The sequence below is a fragment of the Giraffa tippelskirchi genome, chromosome 10, assembly GCF_054371585.1.
Source record: "Giraffa tippelskirchi isolate mGirTip1 chromosome 10, T2T-mGirTip1v1.2.pri, whole genome shotgun sequence".
NCBI classification, from domain to species: Eukaryota; Metazoa; Chordata; class Mammalia; order Artiodactyla; family Giraffidae; genus Giraffa; species Giraffa tippelskirchi.
Genome location: NC_137284.1, coordinates 151,159,052 through 151,176,696, shown reverse-complemented (window position 1 = coordinate 151,176,696; position 17,645 = coordinate 151,159,052). Strand labels below are relative to the sequence as shown.

The window sequence follows — 17,645 nt, the reverse complement described above, 5'->3', positions numbered from 1 at the left end:
TATTATCATTATTTCTGCAGCCTTCTTCATTATCCAAATGCTTTATAGACATTGATTAGTTAACTGCACAATCCCAGCTAGAAAGGTCAGTGTGATTAACCTGAAGGCAGAGCCAGAGTGCCACAAGGTTAAGTGATTCATCCTTTCCTCCGAGGAGATGAGTGGAGGACAAGCTCTCACCTCTAGGGTTCTTCTGTCTGAAGCTGTTCCTATTCTAGTTGACATATGCAACAATGAAAATGCTTTTTCTTCCCTAGCACAACTGATGTCAGAAAAGACTGGAGGTTGCACACACTAATTACTAAAGAATGAAATGTTATCCCGGCAAGAATCTTTGTTCAATTGGAATAAGTGTATTTATGTGAATTTTCCAATCGACGGAAAATGGAGGGGTTATAGATTAGAATCTTTACATCTTCACGCAACAAGTATGTATTGAAACCACGTCATCCCCAGAAAAATATTCTAGGCCCCAGGGATCTCAAGGTGAATTTGAGAGCCAAGCTTCTGTTTTCATGGAACTTAGTTTCTCAGAGGGGTGGGACTACAATAAGAATATGAAAGAAACAAGAATAATAACACATAGTGAAAAAGGACAGGAAGAGAATTTACATAGGATGATGCTATAACTGTGCCCAGGGGATTTTTAGATAGGGTAGTCAGGGAAGGCATCTCTGAGAGGTAGCATTGAGAGGGAATGATAAGAAGGAACTAGTGATGGAAAGAAGAAACCAAAGAGCATTCTGGGAAGAAATAAAAGCTAAACAAAAAGCCTTAAAGTAGAAATGAAACACGTGTGTCCAAGGACCTGGTTTCGCAAAACATTACTTGGGCAATTACTGGGGGGGTGGGTGGGGACGGGTAAGCAGAAAGAGGGAAAACAGTTTGCAGGCTCTTGCAGTGGTCCAGGTGGGAGAGGATATGACCTAAAACAAAATGACAGTCATAATGGCAGAGATAACTAGGTGAAATTGCCTAGGTTTTGATGGTAGAGTTTGCAGTATTTGCTAATAGATATGGGAAATGTGGGGGCTTCCCCACTGGCTCAGACAGTAAAGAATCTGCCTGCAATGAGGGAGACTTGGGTTTCATCTCTGTGGTTGGGAAGATCCCCTGGAGAAGGGAACGGCAACCAACTCCAGTATTCTTGCCTGGAGAATTCCATGGACACAGGAGCCTGGAAGGTTACAGTCCATAGGGTCGCAAAGAGTCAGATATGTTGAAGCAACTTATCACATATGTTGGAAGAATAATTGAGGGAGCATACTGAAATCCACATTCTTGGTTTCTACTCTGACTGTACTGAAATGGACTAGACCCAAGAATTTGCATTTTAACACATGCTGCCCTGGTGAATCTTCTGTTTTAAAAAGTTTGAGAAGAAGTGGATTATGATGTGAAAAACTTCAGGCATTTATAACAACCCAAATATTTCTAACCCATTAGTGTTAGCATTCCCTCATCTGTTAGTGAGGCACAGTTGCAAAAGATTGTAGGGGTGAGAGTAGTAATACATTGAAAATGTAGTCATGATTGATTTGGGAGATTTCCTTACTGCTTAAGAGAAGCCCCAAATTGCCTCCTATCTCTTAAATTGCCTTTATTCATTTAATCACTTGACACTGAGTGTTTCCTATATTCCTGGTCCTCCATTAAGCTTTGGGAATGCAAAGGTGAACGGAGGATTATATTAGACACAGAAGTCAATTTGCTGTCATACCCAGCTTCAAGCGTAGCAGTATCTCCCTGAGTCCTTGGAAACCAGAGTCCATGTGACACACTCCCATTCCCCAAGCCTCTACTGAAGGATCAGAACTGGACACCTGCCCTAAGGACAGTCGATCAATTGACCAAATGTTCTCTCTCTGGAATTAAAACAGGAAAGCATAATGACTATAGTCAGTAAACTATTGTATATGACTGCATGAATTTTGACTTTATATCACAGTGATGGTCACAGCATCTTTCTAGCCAAGTCCTTCAGATCTTAGTTTACACGTATCTTAGTCACTCCATAAAAAAGACTCTGCTGCCCTCCTAGGCTGTATAAGATCTTACAGACTATTTTTTTTTTTGTGTGTGTGTGTGTGATGCATTTCTCAGGGCTTCCCAAATGACTCTGCAGATTAAAGAATCTGCCTGCCAATGCAGGAGACGCAGGTTCTATCTCTGAGTCGGGAAGATACCCTGGAGTACGAAATGGAAACCACTCCAGTATTCTTGCCTGGGAAACCCCATGGACAGAGGAGTCTGGTTAGCTACAGTCCATGGGGTCGCAAAGAGTTGGACACAACTGAGCGACTGAGCACATATGCATTTCCCAAGTTAAACTACCTTTTGTTAAACCTTAGATTTCAAACATTTACTAATAATTCCCTTTCATTTTTTTGTACCTGAAGATACAGGAGTTGTTTTCAATCGTATACTGTCCATATTTCCTCTGTGTGTGTATGTGTGTGTGTGTGTGGCATGCCAGTTCTTTACCACTAGCACAACCCAGGAAGCCCTATTCTTCCAGGTATATATCGAAAAGAATTGAAAGCAGGATCTTGAAGAGATATCTGTTCACCTATGTTCATAGCAGCATTATTCAAAAGAGCAAAAAAGTGGAAGAAATTCAAATGCCCATTGACAGACAAATGAATAAACAAAGTGTGGCCTTTACAAACAACAAGATATTATCCAACCTCAAAAAGAAAGAAAATTCTGGAACCAACTGCAACATAGATGCACCTTGAGGACATCATGCTAAGTGAAATACGCCAGTCACAGAATGACAAACACCAAACACTGTATGAATCTACTCATTTGAGATAAATAAAGTAGTCAGATTCATAGAGAAAGAAAGTAGAATGGTGGTTGTCAGGGACTGGGGAGAGGAGGAAATTGGAAGTTATTATTTAATGGGTCTAGAGCTTCAGTTTTACTTGTTGAAAAAGTTCAGTCAATTGGTTATACAACATTGTGAGTATACATAACCCTATTAAACTGTAAACTGAAAAATTGTTAAGATGGCAAATTTTAAGTCATGTATTTTACCATGACTAAAAATTAAAACAGAAAATCGTGAATTTTAACAAAGATCCTAAGTGATTAAGATATAAATGAAGAAACATACTTTGAGAATTACCATGCTATAATCAGGGTCTTCCCCAATTCAGTCTAATGCAACCTAACTGGTTTCATGGATTCTCTCTGCCTCCATTAGCATTATTTTTTATTTATTTGTTTTAATCTTTTGCCCACGCTGCATAGTGTGTGGACTCTTAGTTCCCCAATTAGGAATCAAACCCACACCCATTGCATTGGCTTCACGGAGTCTTAACCACTGGATCACAAAGGAAGTTCTTTCATTATCATTGTGACTGACTTAATTCAGACTTCATTACCTACCAGCTGGATTCCAAAATCCACAGATATCTTTTTTTCTCATTCCTGTCCCTCCATGTCTTAATCCATCCTGCAGTTTAATACCAATATTGTCTTCCCAAAGCAAGGATTTTTGATTAATAGATGGAACATGATTCTTAAAGCAGAGTGGAAAAGAATGAAAGAAAACAGAAACAAATGAAAAAAATGTATGAAAAATGGTCAAATGATGACAAAACGTATTAGAATTTACTATGCTGATACCAGAATTATAGATTTGAATTCTATTTCTCCCATATTTTAATCTCCTTGAACTTGAAGTCTATTATTTACTATGGCTTACAAGAGAATCCTATGTATTTACTTCTTATGTAATATAATAAAATTCAAACACTGCTACCCCTCAGAGATGTGCCTGAAGTCCTCCACTCATGTACTTCCCCATGTTTACCAAAGTCCTCCATTTTTCTTGACCTAATATTCCCCAAATATCAGGGAAATTAAAAGGAAATTATCAAGGAAATCAAAAAATGAGAAAAATCATAGGAATTTTGCATCGGCAAGTGTAAGGCAGCAGTCCCCAACTTTTTGGCACCAGGGATTGGTTTTGTGGAAGACAATGTCTTCACAGACATTGGTGGGGAGTGGAAATGGTTTCAAGGTGATTCAAGTACAGTAGGGTTCACACTTCGATGAAAATCTAACCCTACCACTGATTGGACAGGAGGTGGAATGACAGTAATGCCTATGATGGGGAAGCAGCTACAATACAGATATTCAGAGCTCACTCACCGAGCACTCACTTCCTACTTGTGCAACCTGGTTCCTAACAGGACAAGGACCGGTACAAGCCCATGGCCTAGGGGTTGGGGACCCCTGCTGTAGGGCAGTTTAGCAGTGCCAACGGAGGGATTCTAAATCGGGATTGTCTAAACCACAATTCATGGTGGTTCTCAGTTACGGACTATGAAGATGATGAAGGAAGAGAAGATGAACTAGTGTGAAGTTTGGAGAATGTCTTAGGTTGGTTCTGCCAAAACAAAATACCAGAGACTGGCTGTCTTAAAAAACAGAAATTTAATGCACATAGTTCTGGAGGCTGGGAGTCTGATAGAGGGTGCCAGCATCGTTGGGGTCTGGTGAGAGCTCTCTTCTTGGCTCACAGAGGACCACCTTCTCAGGCTGAGGTCTCTTCCTCTGCTAAGGCAGTGATCCCATCACAGGGGACTCCATGAGGTTTCATGACCTCATCTAAACATCATTACCTCCCAAAGATCTCCAACTATCATCACCTTGGAGATCCGGGCTTCAAAATATGAACTTTTCTTTTGAAGGGGGGACATTCAATTCCTACAGAGAGGAACACAGAGGCAAGAGATTAAAAGGGAATGCTAAGTCAACAGTGGTTGCCATTGTACTGGCTGTTTTCTGTTATTGAACTAAACTGGATACCCAGAGGATGGTGACTTGCATGTTGTTTATACTAATCTAATTGTTCTTAGCTCTCACCTGCATTAAAAATACTGATGATTCAAATCTCCTCCATTGGCACTGCTGAAGCGACTTGTTCATGAGTCAAACGTCCTATGAGAAGGGTAACTCTAAGCAATTGATCCTTTTCTGTCAGTTAGATAACTGACTTTGTGGGGTGGCATTGTAAGCAGCTTGTAGATATGTCACTGTGAAGAATTGATAGCTGAAAGTGGGCGAGGAGTAGGAGTAACAACCATCTCTCATTGCACAGGTAAGTATTGTGAAAGGTGGACTAAAAACAACACAGGGATTTCAGAATCCAAGCAGACAAAGACAGTGACAGAGACTCGAGAAACTAAAGAGAGTTAGAAGTTTTGATTTGGCTTTAATGTAACAAAGACTAACTTTTGGATGGAATACATATTTTAGAAAATCTGTTTTGAGAATATGGAAATCAGAGGAAAATATACCAAAAAAATTAAATTTAAATAAAAACATGAACAAATCTTCATTTTTAATGGTTATGGTGTTTGTGGAGTTTGTGCTATAAATTTGATTTTATCATAGTGATTAGTTTTTCTCACTAATCAAATTAATTTAATTTTGAGACTTAAGAGGGTGTTTTTAAATTCATGAATTTTCGTCTCAGATGAAAGCTACTAGCTTTTATTAATATATGCATCCTTACCGCCACCTAGTGTATGCTAATATACTGCAAGAAAAAGGCAACTATAACCAGTTTATCAATGTTAAGATTGAAGATAATCAATTTATGAACAAACACCTTTGATACATCAGAGGTATACCTTTGACACAGATATCATATGGGAGCGTCTCCATTCATTACTATGGCTTTCTCTAGCCTTCAGAAACTATTAAAAGGGCTTCCTTTTGTTTTGAGATGATTTTCTTATAATAATGTCAAAATGTATTTTAATAAAATATTAATGATTGATGCAAAGAGATAGTTGTGTTTCATTTTATTATTATATTTTGATTCCCTTACTTGGCAAATAAAGTTGGGACAGCTGATCATCCTTTCTGGAGAAGGCTAAGGGAGGTGTTAAGAGATACCAGGTACCATCTCTTGCTTTCTTCTCTCCCCATCATGAGGACAGGACCTTTCTTAGGCTGAGTTTTCAAAATCTGGACTTCAGTACATCTGATACAGATATTGTCTTTATGGAGGCACAGTGTAACTGCTTCTTAAATGGTAATAAAAATGCCACAAAAGACTTATGGTAAAGGAAGAATTGGGGGTTTTCCTCAATTCTGGCAGTCTTCCACCAGAAAGTGGAAGTATCACCGAATACTCTACAGAGATAGGTGTAAATACTCTGCAGAGAAATAAGAGCAAGGGAGAATCTGCACTGAAACACGCTACATCTATTCTTCTCTGTGCAGCTGTCTCGCATCCATTCTTTTCCGTACCATTGGACAAATAAATTGGATGCGTGCATGCATGTGTGTGTGCGTCTCATATTCCCTTGCTAGAGATCCAACACCAACCTGATAGCCCTATTTCACTGCTCCCCACTACCCACAATCCCATTTTTGTTGTTGTTGAAGTTTTACAGGACTATAAAATCCACAAGTCTAGGAACCATTGACATAGTTGATGAAAATAACAGGATGTGAAAGGAATGAGCTATTTTGGGGCCTTTTTCCCATTGGTCTCTTGCCAATAGGAGTACAATCTGTTAATTATGAAATATGGTTGGTAGGCCAACAGATCCTGGTGAGATGCCAGTTCGGGAAACAGAGTAACTGGTGAGGGAGTCAGTTTATGAGAAGGGGCGGGAGGGTGAGTTACTTGAATTTGGAAAGAGAAGCTGTAACAAGACTGACTCACAGTTTTGCTTAGAAATAGGTCTGTACCTGGCCTTTTACTGCACAGTGATCTGGTAGGTTTGTGGGCATGTTTCCTCAACAAGAGACAAATTCTGGAAAGACACAGCTTAGACAGCATAGACACAGGTCGCTAAACACAGCTTCTACTTCCTTCTTAGGTTTTATATAACTGTGGTTTCGATTGCCAGGCATTTTTTGCTTGTTTTTTCTCTTCTTCACATTTTTCTTTAAGCAGTATCATAGTAAAGGCTTAAGAAAAACATTTTATCAGGCTCTAAAAATGTGACTAGTCATTATGATATATATTCAAGTTCTTAATTCTGTTCATTGAGACATTTATTATGTCTCAAGGCAGTGTCTGATTTTCACAAAATGTTTATTCTCCCTTTCTCAAATACTTCAAATGCTTATTGTTGGCAGAACTCTGACAGCCTCCAAAGATTTAGCAAAGCACATCAACTCAGTTTAATTCAGGAAAAACCTCATTAACTTAACTAGATCAGAAAGAGTCTCTCTGCCAAAAATTAACCTATTTAGCACAAAGATAGTTCCTCTTTACCTGTAATTGTCATTTCTCCCCATCACTGCAGTCAGACTGTCACTCTCTTTTTCCCTCCACCCACAAAGACTGAGATCCTACAGCTCAGAGTGATCTGGCATTTTACAATAGTGGGATCATTTAAAGGGCCATGGACGTATTTCCTCAATGATAATCTGTGCTACTCCAAATAGAACTTTTTGCTCTAATGGATTTTATAAAAATTATCTGTCTTGAAAAGTCCCATTTTTAGCACTAATGCTAAAGTTCTATCAGTGATTTTTATTTGAGGTCTTCCCTTTAAAATGAATAGCTATGGCTATTTGAATAAAACTGGGAAGTTGCTTATTCTTTCAAAGGGAGTTTTTTTTTTTTTTGCTACTGATTCATATAATAATGGCAAAGAGAAAAGTAGCATGCCTGTGAAACTGTAAGAGTGCTTCCTTACTCTGTAATCATTGAAGGGTGGGGAAGGGTATAATATATTTGATTCTTTATTAGTACTTACTTATAAAGGTAATGTGTCAAATGTGAACACTTTAGTTCACTTTCACCAAATTGGGTTCTCATTGCTTTTTTTAAAGCAGCACTGGCTTAAAAAGCTTAAATTATATTTATAAAATGAGCAGCTAAGTGTTTTATTGGTGAGAAAAATTTAAGTTGAAATGAAGATATATTACTAAGAGTCATAGAATGATTGAGCTGGAAGGCAATTTAGAGCAAATATAATTGAAAACTCATTCAAATTCCTCATCCGATTGTTTCATAGATGGGGAAACTGAGTCCTAATGAATTGCTTAATTCCATAGACCTAATTGGTAAGGGAAAGAATTTACTTCATTTATTTTTTAAGGAAGCCAATAATGTATATTGTCTTAGATTAGTTGCTACAAAAGCATAACTTGTTTCCAAACTCTATCAAAATTAGTCAAATTCAGCATATGTCTAGTGTTTAATAAACACTATTTGCTAAGTTCTCATAAGTGTAACATTCTTTGTAGATAAAATAGATAATAAGTGAAGTCATTTATGTTACTAAGTTCTTCATAGATATTCATAGTAAAAATGAGATCAATAGTTTTTAAATTATTATTAATTGAATTGGCTGGACTTTGTGTTTTTGGATAGATTTTTAATCAATAATTGACACTTGAGAGGGAATCATATTCTTATCCAAAGAATATGATTATCCAAAGATAATCCAAAGAATCTTTCTCACAAAGGCAGAAACACACAGAAACCCTCACAACCAAAGTCCCAGAGGCAAAGCAAAATCAGAACAAAGGGCTTGCCATGACCTGACTCTTTGAGGAGAGAAATACCCTAGCTGCCAGCTCACTCCTTGCAAAAGAAATGTTATATCTGAGTCAGTCTTGAACAAACTGCTTCTTTCTGTAGCTTCAGGCTTTACTATGTCTGAGAATGGCTCTTGAGAAGTACCACAGCATTTACTATTTGGCCTTGTTCCTGAAAGTTTAAGATTCCCAACACATAACTTCATCATTTAATATCATTTGGTGTGTGTTTTCCTATAGATAAAGAAGACTTGACCACCTTGAAGTAATAATATATTAATAATCATTACAACATGTATAATAATTGTACATGGCAATATATAATACATAAATAATAACTATGTAATAATACAAATACATATTATAAAATTATATATCATTGGTGGCTCAGATGATAAAGTATATGCCTGCAGTGCAGGAGACCCGGGTTCACTCTTTGGGTCAGGAAGATCCCCTGGAGAAGGAAATGGCAACCCACTCCAGTATTCTTGCCTGGAAAATTCCATGAACAGAGGAGCCTGAAAGGCAACAGTCCAAGCGTGGCAAAGAGTAGGACATGACTGAGCAACTAACCCTTTCACTTTCATAATCACATATAAACTATAATTAGTATATTTATAATTAATACATTTGAATATCATGTTTAAATATTTATGATATATTTAAAATAGTATGTTATTTAAATATGTTAATTATATTATGTATTATTTATATATAAATTATGGTTTATATTTAACTTAAATATAAACTGATTTATATATGGGCTTTCCCAATAGCTCAGCAGTAAAGAACCCATCTGCCAATGCAGGGGATGTAAGAGACATGGGTTGATCCCTGGATGAGGAAGATCCCCTGGAGGAGGAAATGGCAACCCACTGGAGTATTCTTGCCTGAAATATCCCATGGACAGAGGAGCCTGGTGGGCTACGGTCCATGAGGTCAAAAGAATTGGACATGACTGAGCGACTAAGCACACACATAATTTATATATAAATGACATATTATATAGTTATCATATTATGCAATTAATAATATTTATAAAATTAGAATAACAGGGTTGAGACTAATCTGGGCTTTGTTTCAGAAACAAAGCTTCCTTTTAAAATGACAAAGAAATAAATTAAAAGTCAAAGGAATAATCAAAAGCATGATGAATAGAGATTGGAGATCTACTGTATAACATTGTACCCACAGTCAACATAATGTATACTTAAAAATGTGTTACGAGAGTAGATTTTATACCACGATTCTTAGAGCAATAATTTTTTTTTAAAATAAGATAAAAAGAAGCATCGTTTGTAATCATTCCAACAAGTTTATACCAAAGGAAGATCCTTTAGTATTTTCCCTTCTCTCTTTCCCTCCTCTCCTACTGGAGCTGTCTCTGGTGAACAGTAAACTGAATTACTTCCTAGCTTTTCCTCCAGCTTCTATACTTAGAAAATCTTTGCCTCAAGAGTAGGGAAGAAAGTTCAAGATGCCTTTGGGCAACTGAGGCGTTTTCTTTCTGGAGTATTGTTAACACTGGGCTAAAGCCAAGGCTCCATCAGGCATGCTTTACCTACATCTGCCAAACCCAGTCCACCCTTCATCACAGGGGACCACCCAGTCACCAGTAGGATTCCATAAGAAAAAATAAATTATACCATTTTTCTACAGAAAGACATTCGCTTAGGCAATTGAACCAAATCAAATGAAAGGCATATGATTTGCCTGGAATGACCTGAGTTTCCTTACCTGGAATGAATCACTTCTTTTGTTGGTCAAATCAGCCTCTATCTGAAGTTACAATCGCTTTCTGCAAAACAAATTTCAAGGGAAACTCTTACATAAGATGTTTTATTTGGAAAATGTTTAACTGAGTCGAAGATGCCTTTGGAGAATATGTTTCATAGGACTGACCCTACTGGTTACTAACGACTTCTTTTTCTCTGAAAAGAAAAGGAAAAAATGCGATTCACTTGTACCAGAATTTCAACTAAAGCTAATAACATTTTAAAACCTGCCTTCCTGTATTTTCAGCTTTCAAGTCCTTGGGTCCTCAAGTCTGCTGTTAAACTTTTAGTTCATGGTTGTATAGTTTAATACCTTTCCTAATGAGTGAGTAAAAATAGAAGGAAATTAGAGGTCATTGTACAAAAATTTGAAACAATGAAACATTTCACATTATTTTTCCTTAGAAATTCTCAAACGTCTTAGTGTATTTAACCACTTCAAGGCTATTCATTGGTTCTACAAATATTGTCTGAGTACTCATGCCTGGCAGTGTCCTAGGCACTGAGTAACGCTGGGGACCAAAGTGGACAGTATCCATTCCTTCCTAAACTAGACAATGGGTTGGTAGCGTGTATATTAACAGTAATCAAATAACTGGGTGATCAGTACTACACAGTACAAATTATGGCTCTGAGGTTATGAAAACAGTTCCAGTTTAGATTAAGTGATAAAGAAGAGTTGCCTAAACCAGGAGCATTTGTTCTGAAGCCAAAAGAAAGCACACAAGACTGAAGACTGTAGAGGGAGTCTCTCCCAGGCCGAGGGGCCCCGAGGTGAAAAGGGATAGGTTTGTTCAGAAACTTAAAGCATGGATTAAATAAAATAGTAATCTGAGGGAGAAGGATATACAATAAAGTTGAAGAGTGTAAAGCTTCATTACATGGAAGGTCTTGAGTCTCTATCCTAAATGCAATAAGAAGTCATAAGAGTTTTCACAGAGCAGACTAACCTGGGCCTGCCTGTATGTTTTTAAGCTTGTTTTGTTTTATCCAAGGCTGCAAAGGCCTTCCGTGGGTTGAAAGCACTTTTCCTTGATGCTCCCCTTCCTCCACTTTATTTTTGGAGTTGACCGTTGAATAGTGTGGATGTTAGGGTTACTGATCCAATTTCCAACCCTCCACATCCTCGAATTCTGCAAAATCAGGCTCCACCAACCTTGGTCCTGAATCCCAGATTTAACCAGCTTTGGGTTGTATAATACATATTTGATGAGAAAAAACTCACATTAAGATTTGCTCAGCTCGAAACTGTGTGGTTCAATGATCAACCATATACAGCCATATAGATACATGGTTCCCTGGTGGCTCAGTCAGTAAAGAATCTGCCTGCAATTCAGGAGACCACCTGCAATATATATATGTGTGTGTATATGTATATATATATATAACATATATAATATATATTTTATACATGTATATACTGTTTATATGTATATATATACTTTACTATTAATATTAATACTTTATTTATAAATATGAAATATCTATATAAATTATGTAAAATTAAATATGTATATCTATATATATCATTGGGTTGGCATAAAGATGAATACAATCCAGGCTATACTATATTGTGTCTGTGTGCATACACATATATAATATATATAACATATATTATGTACATTTTATATTATATAATATAAATGTATATTGTATCCATAAAATATATATACATTTTTCTCTGATATTAAAACATTTTCTTTGGTCCCTGATATTATCATGAACTCTCAGCCCTGTGTCTACTCCATCTGAGGCATAAGGCAGACCTGGTTTTATCAGGAGAGAACAGCTCACAGTCCAGATAAAGAAAAAAGCTATTCTATGAGGACAAGCGAGAGAAGGTAGCAGACACAGGCAAGAAAAAAAAATCAATAAAATAATATTAACTTACTTTTTAAATAAAACTAAAACATAAACATCAACTCAGACACTTTATATATACATAGAAATGTAAACAAATATTTGTTAAAAAGCAAAAAAATAAATCTCACCGCGGTCAGTTTAAAAAGGGAAAGGGAAAGGGGGGAAAGAGGCAGAGTAAGAAAGTTGAGCTGTTAAGAAGAATTAGAACCCCAGAGGGGAAAACAGTGCAGGGAAGCAGAGTCACAGGAGAGGAAGAGAGATGACCGAGCGGAAAATGTAGGTGAAAGCTCTTTGAAAGATAAGCGTGCTATACATACATAGGGGAGTGTGACAGGAACCCAGGGAAATTTTTCTTGGGTGCCTGGAGCCAATGCATTGAAAAATCTTCTAGTGATCATCCAAGATCCTTCAGAAGAAATCAATAGAACCTGGGCCATTATTGAATTAGTTGTGTTAGCGGGACAGAGCTTTAAAACAGAGCACATGTAGGGCTTATTAAACCAAATATTTCTTCGGAGAGATGTGCTAGCAGAAAGTTGGCAGGTGTTTTTAACTGGAACCATGTGCATACTTGCTAGAGAAACTACATATGGGGGGGGTGTTGTTTTTGTTGTTCTTTTTGTAAATTTTCAGCAATGTGGTTATATGAAAAAACTCCAAAATCGTTACAAGAAATAAATGTATTCTCACAGTCACTGCCTCTCTTCCTCCCAGTAGAATTTGAGAACCACCATGCCCTTTGTTGGGCTTCCCTGGTGCCTCTGCTGGTAAAGAATCTGCCTGCAAAGCGGGAGACCTGGGTTCGATCCCTGGGTTGGGAAGATCCCCTGGAGAAGGGAATGGCTACCCACTCCACTATTCTTGCCTGGAGAATTCCATGGACTGTATAGTCCATGGGGTTGCAAAGAGTTGGACACGACCGAGTGATTTTCTCTATGCCTTTTGTTGGAGTACCTTTTCATAATCTGTTCTGTGTGGAACAGGACAGGCACCCTACAGCAGGAGGCCCAGAGGTGATGGGCACTTTTCTTCTCTTGACCCCTCTACTCTCTTCTCTGCAACTATACTTGGTCTTATGTGTCATCTTGGCCAGGCTATAGGACCCAGGCACTCCATCAAACACTAATCTAGGTACTGCTATGAAGGTATTTTGTAGAGGCAGGTAACCCAGAAAATCGGTTGACTTTATGTAAAGGAGATTATTCTTGACAATAAGGATGGGTTTAACTCTTCAGTCGGAGGAACATTAAAGCAAAAACTGAGGTTTCTCAGAGAAGGGAGAAGGAAAAACTTCTGCCTCAAAACTGCAATGCTGATTCTTGTCTAAAACTTTCCAGCCTGCTCACCTACATTGCTGAGAAAGTGATAAACCTGCTTTTTAATCTGCTGTCTAGGTATGTCATAGCTTTCCTTCCAAGGAGCAAGCATTTTTTTTTTTTAATTTCATGGCTGCAATCACCATCCACAGTAGGACTAGAAACAGGCAAGATATCACCATTGGTACCACAAATCACACCTATAAAAGGTGAGGTTCTGGGTGACCATGTGTTTGATACCTTAGAACATTTCTGTCAAACCAAAGAATAATAATGAAACTGACTCATTGCTGGAGGAAGTGGGGAAAGAAAAGGATGAGTGTAGGGTTTCAAATTCCCAGCTCAACTGCAGCTTTAATGACCTGAAAGATTCCGTGTCTACTCTGAAAAAAATTCTTACCTCCTGTGGCTGAGGAGTTAAGATTTCTGAAAACCAACCCAAAGACTCATCCTTCATCTTGCAAGTGGCTAAATTACAACATGAATTGAATTTCCAATATCACCGGGTGTAGCCAGATAACCTTTTGTTGGAAAGAATCAGCTTGTGACTAATGGAGCCAATCAACCACCTAAACAGAAGCCAGGAACAAAAAAACAGGTTTATCTAGGAGAAACTGTGGACTTTACTCCTGTCTTATGGTTTATACTCCTGTTAATTGTACAGAAAATTGACAATGTTTTTGAGAATTATGTATCAGCAGAAGCACTGCCTGGCTGGATTGAAAGGGACCAAGTTAAGAAAATCTACAGACAATAAATGCTGGAGAGGATGTAGAGAAAAGGGAACCTCCACTGTTACTGGGAATGTAAATTGGTACAGTCAGTATGGAGAAGAGTATGGAAGTTCCTTAAAATAGCACTACCGTATGACCCAGAAATTCCACTCCTAGACATATACCCAGAGAAAACCATAATTTGAAAAGATACATTCACCCCAATGTTCAGTGCAGTATTAGTTATGACAGCAAGGACATGGCAGCAAACTCAGTGTTCATTGACAGGTAAATAGATAAAGAACATGTGGTAGATATATTCAATGAAATATTACTCAGTCATAAAAAAGAACAAAATAAGGCCATTTGCAGCAACATGGATGGATCTGGAGATTGTCATACTGAGTGAAGTAAATCAGACACAGAAAGATACTAATCACACGATATCACTTACAACTTGAACATAAAAAAGGGTACAAATGAACTTATTTACAAGACAGAAATATAGTCACAGATGTAGAAAACAAATTATAATTACCAGAGGATAAGGAGGAGAGGGATAATTTGGGAGACTGGGACTGACATATACACATTGCTGTATATAAAATGGATAACTAATAAGAACCTACTGTATAGCATAGGGAACTCTACTCAATATTCTGTAATGGCCTATATGGGAAAAGAATATTTAAAAAAGAGTGGATATATGTGTGTATATAACAGGTTCACCTTGCTGTCCATGTGACTCTAACACCACATTGTAAATCAACTGTACTCCAACAAGAATAAAATTTTTAAAGTTATAGTGAGAATACCATGTGGCAACAGTCAGAAATTGAAGTGATGCAACGGCAAGACAAGGGGCACTGAGGATTAATCTGAAATACATCTCTTTACTGCTAAAGTGTGTTTGTTGCTCACTCATTTTTGACTTTTTGCCACCCCATGGAGTAGGGCACCAGGCTCCTCTGTCCCCCGAATTCCCCAGCAAGAACACCGGAGTGGGTAGCCATGCCCTTCTCCAGGGAATCTTCTCGAGCCAGGGATCAAACCTGGGTCTCCTGCATTGCAGGCAGATTCTTTACTGTCTGAGCCTCCAGGGGATCCCAAGGATGGCAGGCAACCACCAGAGCCAGGAAGAAACAAAGAAGGATTCTCCCCTATAGACTTCAGAGGGAGCAGGACCCTGGCAGCACCTTGATTTCAGGCCTCCAGCCCCCAGAACTATGAGATCATAAACTTCTCTTGCTTTAACCCAACACTTTGTGGGAGACACCCAAGGAAGCCAACATAGCATCCATATCCACCCAGTAAGTCATTATTCCAATCCTCCCCACTGTGACGGTAACAGTGAGAAACACATCGTAATTACTGTTCTCCGTTCCTTTAGGGGTGTGTTTGGGAATTCAGAGGAGATATGGTTTTTTAAAAGTTTCATAGTTACATCATATTTTCTCAGTTTTTTCAAGATCCATATGAAGCTTGTGTATGAAAGATCAATCTATCTATAAAGGCAGTTAGAAAACAAAGATATCAAGTTTTCCTTCTATTGACCTTGATAGGATTACTACTATTAACTATTACTAATGGAATAAAGAAATAAATTAGAGAGGAGTGGTCAAGGAGAGAAAAGAAGGAAGGTAAGGGAACCATGGCTGATTCATGTCAATGTATGGCAAAAACTATTACAATATTGTAAAGTAATTAGCCCCCAACTAAAATAAATAAATTTATTAAAAAAAAAAAAAAAAAAAGGAAGGTAAGGGAACAAGTTTATCACACACGCATGGCCTGGAAATGACATTGATGGGTCAGGAACTGTCCCAAAGTTCTAATGGGAGATGCCAGTCTCTGACTGTAACATAAACTGTTTGGGTTGAAAGAACTATTAGATATCATGCAATATAGAGACACAGTATTTGTCCAGAAGCACAATATAAGGGAACTTTTCAGCACACCTAGACAGTGAACATCTGTAGATGTTTCTACTGAGGAGTAGGAACCTTGGACACAGAGGTACAACCCTGATGGCTGTGATCAGTGAGCTGGGGGACAGCGTTATAAGTAGCAACACGGTTCTCAGTGGGCATCCATGACACACACTGTGGCTCTCTCCAAGGTAGGCAACCACAGCTTGGTCCTCCTGGGTTATCATCATAATGCTTCAGAGAGGGCTGAGCTGAGTGTGTCCTGTGCCGTGTAGTTGAGCTATATAGAACCTCACATTTCAAAGAAAGGTTTTATGTCTTCCAGAATATGAAAATTTTAGGAGAGCGAGGTAAGAGAAATGAACTGTTCTAAAGAAAACAACAGAGTCACAGTGTGTTTAAATGGGCCCAAGATAACAGCAAGATTAGTTGTTGGTATTTTGTAAGACTGAAGTCCTATTTATGTTGTCATTAAGCCCAATGTTTAAAACTGCTTGGGGAGACTTTTGACCACTTGGTGTATGCTGCTAAAAGTTGTGTAATTTCAAAAATGTTGAAATCTGTTGCAGTAAGATTTTTCATCATGCTTTACAGACCCACATTTCATGCAAAGCACCACCAACTTGGCTAGCTGTGTGGTCAAATCATAACAGATTGAAGACAGTCAACTAGAGGAGGTGGAAGGACTGAACAGGGCAACTACACTTAGACCTGACAGCCTGGTAAGAAGGAAGTAGCCATCTAACCACTATTAAGCTTCCCGGTAAAGAACTAATTTGTCTTAATAATAGCAACTCTCAGGTATTTCTGAAATTCCTTGAGCCTAAGTTGTGTTCCTATCGAGACTCAGCCATGTGTGGGCACTTCAGAAGGGCTGTTGAGGTACCCACAGATTATCTGTTTTAGAGAACAATCTTGGAGGACCCTAGAGAAAAGATGGGGAACCCCCAAAGTTACTGGTACTCATTTTATTCTTTAGCCAAGCTGCCATGAACTTGTCTATTCTTAGGGAAACTTGAGGCGGCAAGTAAGAAAGGAGAGATGTGTTTCCACATATCACCTCTGTGAGTTTTAGGAGCAAAATAATGCAAAAGTGGGGGAGAATGTCCCCCCCATTTATAAAGAGCAGCCACAGGGATGTGACCCTGCCACAGAAGGAGCTTGCGGTCATCACAGGAAGTGGCACCAGGAGCAGCCAGCCACCCAAGGACCACAAGTATCATGGGCTTCACTTCATCATTGGTGGCAGAAGCCGTGGCTGGCCCTGAAGCATCAAGAGACGACGGTCGCTTTAGTGACATCTTAATTCATTGCAGCACGACAGTCTGAGAGCACAGCAGACAATAAAGACACCCGTGACTGCAGGACCGGCAGGAGTGACAGAGTGGAGGAGCCTTCCTCTTCCCACAGCACCCAAGAGCTCAGGAGCAGAGAAAAGATCTCACAGTGTATTGAAAAGAACTGTCCCTTTTCCCTTTGTGGTGACTGTTCAGTTACTAAGTCACATCTGACCCTTTCCAACTC

At 38.5% G+C, this 17,645-nt stretch overlaps 1 long non-coding RNA gene across 1 annotated transcript in view; it reads right to left on the bottom strand.

The window, feature by feature from the left end:
- The window catches only part of LOC145523743 (uncharacterized), a 237,653-nt gene that overhangs the window by 114,161 nt on the left and 105,847 nt on the right, over positions 1-17,645 (bottom strand). Inside the window, exons 5-6 of the long non-coding RNA XR_014066866.1 lie at positions 11,527-11,646; positions 10,264-10,324 (exon numbers count right to left, since the gene is read on the bottom strand). This is a non-coding gene — a long non-coding RNA (uncharacterized LOC145523743). The remainder of the gene's footprint in view (positions 1-10,263; positions 10,325-11,526; positions 11,647-17,645) is intronic.